The 7,494-nt window shown below is 49.8% G+C and overlaps 1 pseudogene; it reads right to left on the reverse strand.

Moving 5' to 3' along the window:
• LOC102171799 lies at nt 2,389-3,086 on the reverse strand (annotated as a pseudogene).

A 7,494-nucleotide genomic window follows, 5' to 3' on the forward strand; every position in this document is an offset into this window, starting at 1 on the left:
CCCCCTTCTCAGCAATTCTAAGTTTTCAAGGGGAGCTGGACACAGAAGTTTTGAAGAAGTACCCCCTCCCTACCTTTACCGCCAGTGATTTTAATATGCACCTGGTACTAAGACCCATTTAGGAGATGAGGGGAAACCCAGAGCTCTCACTGGGGAGGGTTCCCCGGGCGGGAGGGTCCTTGACCACGATCTCTAAGTTCAGCTCTCCTCCAGCTCCCAGGGGCATGAAGACTCAGAGCCAGATTGACCTGGCTCCCAGTGGATAAGATCTCAGGAAGTAAAACAAACATTTCCTGTGGAAGCAAAACCTGTCTATTCAGGTGATCAACAAATAATCTTAAATTCTCTCATTTTTTTTTTTCCTTAAGAAATGAGTGACATGGGACTTCCCTGGTGGTCCAGTGGTTAAAACTCCACACTCCCAAAGCAGGAGGCAGGGGTTTGACCCCTGGTCAGGAGGCACTAATGGTAAAGAACCTGTCTGCCAGTACAGGAGACATAAGATATGCGGGCTGGATCCCTGGGTCGGGAAGATCCCCTGGAGGAGGCATGGCAACCCACTCTAGTATTCTTGCCTGGAGAATCGCATGGACGGAGGAGCCTGGCAGCCTGCAGTCCTAGGGTCACATAGAGTCGGATACAACAGAAGTGAGTTAGCAGCATATGCATATAGGCAACTAAGGTCCCACTTGTTGCATGTGGCACAGCGAAGCCAAAAGAAAGGAAAAAGAAATGACTTGGTGACAGCCATGAACCACCCACCTCGCCACCTCCAGTATCTGCATTAGCCCCTGCCCTCACCCTGGCTGAAGCTCCCCCCTGCCCACTATTCCTGGCATCCCGTGTGTCAGCCCAGCGGAGGGGAGGGATTTTGCAGCTCTGCCTTCCTATGGGTGAGGCCCCCCCGGTTCTCTTCCAACAGAGCTGTGGCTCATCTCCACGTGTGAGTGCCAGTTCTCAGGTTTATCCTGATCTATGGGGATGAGAAAGGAGGGGATTAAGGGCTCTAGCTACAAAGTTCCTTTCTTCCCCTACGTCACTCTGAAGGTCTCCTACCCAACCAGGACAGGGGCAGTGGCAGCCAGTGACAGTTCCCCAACGAGTGAAAAGTAACTTAGATGAGGGACAGCAGAGCTGGAGGGATGTTCATTCTTAGACCTTCTCAGTGCTCACCGACTTAGAGCCACATCCGAAAACAACAGCAAAGAATAGAAGGGATTTGTGAAGATAAGGGGATGCCCTGCAAAAGGAAATAGGATGATCCCTTCCAGAAATTTCCAGCTAGCTTTCCGGAAAGCCACCCCAGGACTAATCAGAGAGAGTAAGACAAGAATAATAGATGCTTCTGTTTACTAATGCCTGCCATTGCGAGGGACTGTGCTTTATCTTCATTATCTAAGATTTTAATGAACATAGCAAGACAAGCAATACTATTGTCTCCACTTTACAGATGAGGAAACCAAGGCTCCGAGAGGCTGGCTCCTTTGCCCAGAGTCACACAGTCACTAAATGCTAGCCATGGATTCCAACCTAATTTGTTTTATCTGAGATTGTATGACCTCCAATGTTAACTATCATTTCTTCATCAATATATTTCCCCACTGGGCATCCTCTCTGCCACCCTCCTGTCAACTCTTACCAGCTGTACTTGGGTCAGAATCCATTTTGCACTGTAGGGTGCAGTGTTACCAAAACAGCCTGCTATTCAATACTCTTCTCTGTATCTGTGGGGTAAAGCTCCGGGTGTATCACCTTCAAGCTCAGCACAATAATTCTCCAGGAAAACAGTCTAAGCAGGTACACATTCTTAACCCTGGCCTTTCTCTCCTGGGCTTCCTTCTCAAGTCCTCCCTTCTTGTTACTTATTGGGTCCCTACCTGTCCTTCCGGGGGGCCATGTGGGGTCATGACAGTCATGGATTCTGGAGTCAGCCAGACCCCAGGCCATTTATTACCTCTGCAGTGGGGCTATGGTGTAATAAAATGCGAGACAGAAAAGGAAAGGACCAGAAGATGCTTGAAGTGAAGTGAAGTGAAGTGAAGAAGATGCTTGGTATCCAATAAATCAGCATTTTGAAAACTGAGTCACCTCTAAGGCATGGGTTGGGGCCAGAATTTTCATGTGTTGACTTGGACACCATCCTTCCACATCCAGTCAAGCTCTTTTTCTTGTCGGAGTTTAAGTGTTCCTCCTTTGCCTCCCCTCCCCAACCCCCTGAACTGAAACTCCTGGTTTCTTTCTCTCACTGTGTAGCATTCCCCTTTCCTGAAAATCCTTCAATTTGGCAACAAAATGAACTTCACATTCTTTTTTTTCCTCACTGACAAACTGTTCATGGAATTTTGTAGCAGTGTGGGGTGTCTCTTTTGGATCTTAGAGTCTCAGGATTCAGAGCGGTGGTAATATGGCCGTGGTGAATTGGAGAATTTGGTCTCCCACAAGTGCCTGCTGCTCTACCCCTGATTCTGCAATGGCTCCCAGGCGGTCCCCCCTCCACGGGAGCTGTCCTGCTCCAGGGCCAACGGGAGAGCATTGGCAGTGAGCTGCAAGCATTCTTCCTTGGTCATGCCTTCCTAGCAGGTGGCATTGACATAGCCATAGATATAGGAGCTCCCAGAGCCTAAGATGGCAAAGACTTGTCATCATACCCACCATGGGCACCGAGGACACCTGACCCCCTTCTTGGGGTCCCAGCCAGCAGTGATGATTCCTGCCATCAGGCCTTCTTAGTATCAGGGACAAGTCTCCTTAAGGAGGCTGGCCGCTGTGTGTACCACTGGAGGCTCATTCAGTTCAATGCTGCGGAAACCAAGCTGATAAGTGACTGCGTCAGCTCCTGCCTGGGTATCAGCTGCTGAGCCTGAGGGGCAGCAGACAATACAGTTGTGAACAGGGATCAGCTTGGCAATGTACGACTCAGTGGTTGTCCTGGAGCCTGCTCCTAGAGCCATGCCCCTATCAGCTTGCACAGCCACGAGAGTGGTCCCCGTGGAAACGTCCCGGCTCTCCCAGTCGGGGGCGATGGCTCCAGGCCCCCAGGCTGGTGCCAGCCCGGCTCCCCGAGCAGCTACTGAGGTGGCTGCCATCTTCTTCCTCCTGAACTGTACTTTCTTGAAGTCAGCTTCCCAGGGGTTTTTTTGCTTTCTTGAACATTGTGCTAGGTACACAGTGGGGTAGTAAGACCATTCTGGACACTGACTCATCGAAACAGTTATTTTTGGACTCTGTTTAGAACAAGAGAAACTCCAGGTGACTGCAGCAGTGCTGGTCTGAGCGCTCCGGGGAAGGCTCAGATGCTTATTGCTAATTCAGACCACCTGGACCTGTAGCATCTTCCACACCAGGGGTGAAAACCCACCAGATGCACATACCACACCCTGGCCTGGGAGCAGGGCCATTCACCTTGCTGTCTTTCATACGTGGGAATACCTTGATTAATACAGGCGATAGGATATACCAAAGTGGTAATTTTCCAGCCTGTGGGGCAGAAGATCTCTGGGGAGAAGCAGAATTACCCCCAAGAGCGTGGCCTGTGGGCTGAGTGACACTGTGCTTCCTAACCGAGGTATATTTCACTGAACTTTGGATGCCACGGGTTGTAAACCCATCAGTGTTTACGTGTACTAGAAAATAAACACTGACATTAGATTATCGGCACAATGGCCAAGATTTCATCAATGGTCAAGAACATGACATTACTATAAATACCGAAGCCTAAAACGGAAAGCATTCTTTGAATTTGCTAAAATAGTATATGGACCATTTTTCAAATTAAAGTAGCCATCTCCTTAAGCCAGATTTAGTAACATTCAAGTTTACTTTAAAATGTGAACTGAACTCACGATAGCATTTTCTATTTCTCAATGGCTGTAAGAAACACAGCTATTAAGGGCGATTTTGATCTTAAAAGAGACCTTCCTTCTCAATAATGTTGAGACTCCCTGGGGGTTCCTGTGAAAAATCATTATCTCTCAGGGAGCAGATGAAGATTGAGCAGTGGGTCCCAGAGGGGCTGCTGATTAGAGACAATCAGTAAGGGAACAGGTCTATCCCGAAGTGTGGCTACCACAATCTGATCATGTTACCCTCTAAAGTGAATATACTGTAGTTTCTGCCAAAATCACAGAAGGCCATAAAATAGACAAAGAAACATTACCCCTGGGGAGGGAACAAGGGAGGGTGTTTGCTGTCAAAGCACTTCCTTAAACTCGCGGCTCCCTTGGATTTTTCCAAAGCACATCCTCTTACCCATAATCACATTTTGATCTCACGAGTCTGACCAGAAAACCCACCTGGGAGACTTCTGCCTTGTGACGTTTGTGTAGCAGTGGACATTCAGAGCAGACGTTGCACGCGGTCTGGACATGGAGCCTACCCAGAAGTCTTGGAGTCAGGCCGGCACTTTCGGGAAGCTGTGTGAAATTCTGCATGACCATGACTTGTGTTTTTACAACTTGGTTTCTGATGCCTGTAGGACTGAATCTCAAATACAGAAAAACCAATTGACATTGGAAGATCAAAGCATTTAGTAGTTGCAAGAAGACGTGTCAACAATGATATCATCATTCGAACATACCAGGCTTGGCGGATTTGAGGGGATTCTGTGACTGTCCTGGCATCAGAGGCTTAGCGATGCTGAAGATGCTGCCTTCTGGTTCCTCAAGGGCAGCAGCGGCCCCTTGTCTGCCTGTGTCACCTCTACCCTCAGGCCACTGCCTTCAGAGGGGCCCCCTTCTCCCTTAGCTGGACACCCTCTCAGGGTGTGAACCCAGGAGGCATCATCACCTTCAGAATACCTTCCTCACTTCTGAAGATCAGAGTCTCAGAACCCAGAGGTCAGCTGTGCAGTTCATGTGACCAGATTCGTCTCCTGGTGTCTGCTCTGGGCTGGAAAGGACAGGAGGCAAGGCTTGGAGAGGACTCCCCTTCTGTTAACAACTCAGTCATCTGGATGCCAAAGGAGCAAATCATTCTATCTCTGCATTTCTTATCAGTACTAACTGGCTGTTTCTGCAGACCGTTTCTCTAGAGGTTTTAATGGACCCCATTAGACTCACATCTAAGACCCCAGGATAATTAGAAATACACTCAAGCCTCTTGACATCCAGTGAGATTCAACTTTTCCTATTTACCAGAAAGATGATTTTACCCAAGTTAGGGGAAAATTGCCAGAAAGACAAGTGATAAAACAATGAATGGTTTCTTTGAACTGAAGTACTTGAAGGCATAGCATTATTGAAACCAGACACAAATATACCTTGGGGTCTTTTTGGCTGGAAGTCACCAGGCCCAGCAGAGCTGGTGGCTGTCTGTCCAGGGCCAGCTCTCAGAGGGCTGTTCCTCAGTCTTTAGGGGAAGTGGACCACTTAAAACTAAGGCCAATTGCTATGTCCCTTGCCTGGAATTTGTGGGGTTCCTGCTACAAATACAGCCAGGATTAGTCATCTGGTGCTGACAGCTAGCTCCAAATACTCTTAACAGGAGTCAACACCCACTCACCAGACCCTTTAGAGCATAGCGCAAAGGGCCCATGACCTAAGGGATTAAGGGGTGACAAAGGCTGAAATCCCAGGAGCCATAACCCAAGAATCAATGAGAGCTTGCTGCTAGAGGATGCTAGCATGTGTCCTTTTTTTCTGATTGTAGGAGCTGAAATTTAGTTCCTAGTGAGCAGGGAGATAAGGTTTGACATAAATGCACTAACATGTGTAGAACAGCTGGCTGGTGAGAAGCTGCTGGATAGCACAGCGAGCTCAGCTTGGTGCTCTATGATGACCTGGAGGGGTGGGATGAGGACAAGGTTGGGAGGGACACCCAAGAGGGAGGGGCTAGATGTATACCTATAGCTGATTCACTTTGTTGTACAGCAGACACTAACAACATTGTAAAGCAATTATATAGCAATTAAGAAAAAGAATACCATTCATTTCTTTGTGTCTTACTAAATGATTTGGGGGCTCCTGGTTTGTACATTGGTGTTAAAAATGAAATGAACCTTGTCCCTGCTTTCCACAAGTGTGGCTGTGGTGTCAGGGAAGCCGACCCGGCCAAAAACACATTGTGACCTGGATCACTCACACTGGGGCCACAGGACTCACTTTGCAGTGTGACGCAGGTGGGTTTGCACCAGGCAGCTCCCCAGAATTATGGCTCGAGGACCCCCTGAGCTGCCTGGGAGGGAGCACAGCCCCCTCACTCCTCCCCTGCCCAGGTTGCTCAAGTAGATGTGGGCAGGTCCATACAGAGTGGGGCAGGGGTGGGGGTGGGGTGGGGCTTCTCATCCAGACCCTTCCCACAGCCTGCCTGCTTCCTTCTGCCCCTGGATGGGACACGCCATGTACAACACCCATGGGTAGCGGGGTAGCCTCTTCACGTCCTGTCTGGCTTCTATCTTTTTCTCATTTTAATGCATAAAATGCAGCCCTGCCTTTGGTGCTTGTGATTTTGCTCTGTTTGACATAATCTGGACCAGACATCCTAGTTCTTTCCCTGTGGTTGATTATTTCCAGACCGATTCTGAAAAGACCAAGTTCTCCTGTTCTGTCACCTTGCCATTACGGAGGAATCAAGTCCCGTGCAAAGGACCTGCAGGGGCAGACAGGCCAAGATGCCCAACACACATCTCCCCAGGCTCCTTGGCAGGGATAGCCTTTGTTTTCCGTGGAAGCAGTCATTAGCCTGTTGGCTGCTCTGACTTCGTACTGTTTGGAGGAACCAGCAGGACACACGTGTGAAGCCTGGGACTATAGCGGTCCCCTTTCTGGACCCAGACCGGGCTGGCTGACCCTGGCCTTGTCCAGCACTGGCCAGCACTGCTCGCAGCCAGGCCAGGCTCAGAGGGGGCCCAGAGGCCTCTGGTCCCCAGGTCATCACCTCATCAGCTCCCTGGGGTCTCAAACAAACACTGCCTTCCCAGCCAAGGAAATAATGCGTTCCTTGTGATGCAAAGCCCCCTGGGGGGCTCGCGAGGAGCTTCCTGGCCCCACTTTGAGCGCAGCTGTCAGAGGTTCCTCGGCAAAGCAGCTGGACGGTAGGCCCAGCTGGGCTCAGGTGGGCAAACAGTAGTTCAGAAGGGAAAGCCGGTGTTGGGGGGGCGGGTGCTGGATGTGTATTCCCACCCCCCTCCCAGGGAGGTGCAGGCTCCATGTGGCTTAGTGATGTAGATTTCTCCTCCGTTTTCCGGTGTCAAAGCTAGAAACCTGGTCAGAGGCTTCTCAGGGCGTCACACCTGGGACCGCTCCTTCCCGAAGGAGGGATTGCACTGATGTTTCAGGGATGCTGGTTGAATCCTGGCTCTGAGTTTTTTCAAGGAAAGCATCTTTTACGGGGAGGGGTCTGGGGCTTTAGCACCCACATCTCCCCCAGGGACTGCTCCCCCTGACATGCAAGGGCACCTCTGATTTTCTTAGTGACCAATGCCTGTTTGAAGATTTCGGCCTCTGTCTCTCCTCCCCTTCACTACAGACACTTGTTATAAACAAAACAAAAACCTCT

The sequence above is a fragment of the Capra hircus genome, chromosome 13 (assembly GCF_001704415.2).
Source record: "Capra hircus breed San Clemente chromosome 13, ASM170441v1, whole genome shotgun sequence".
In the NCBI taxonomy this organism is placed as follows: Eukaryota; Metazoa; Chordata; class Mammalia; order Artiodactyla; family Bovidae; genus Capra; species Capra hircus.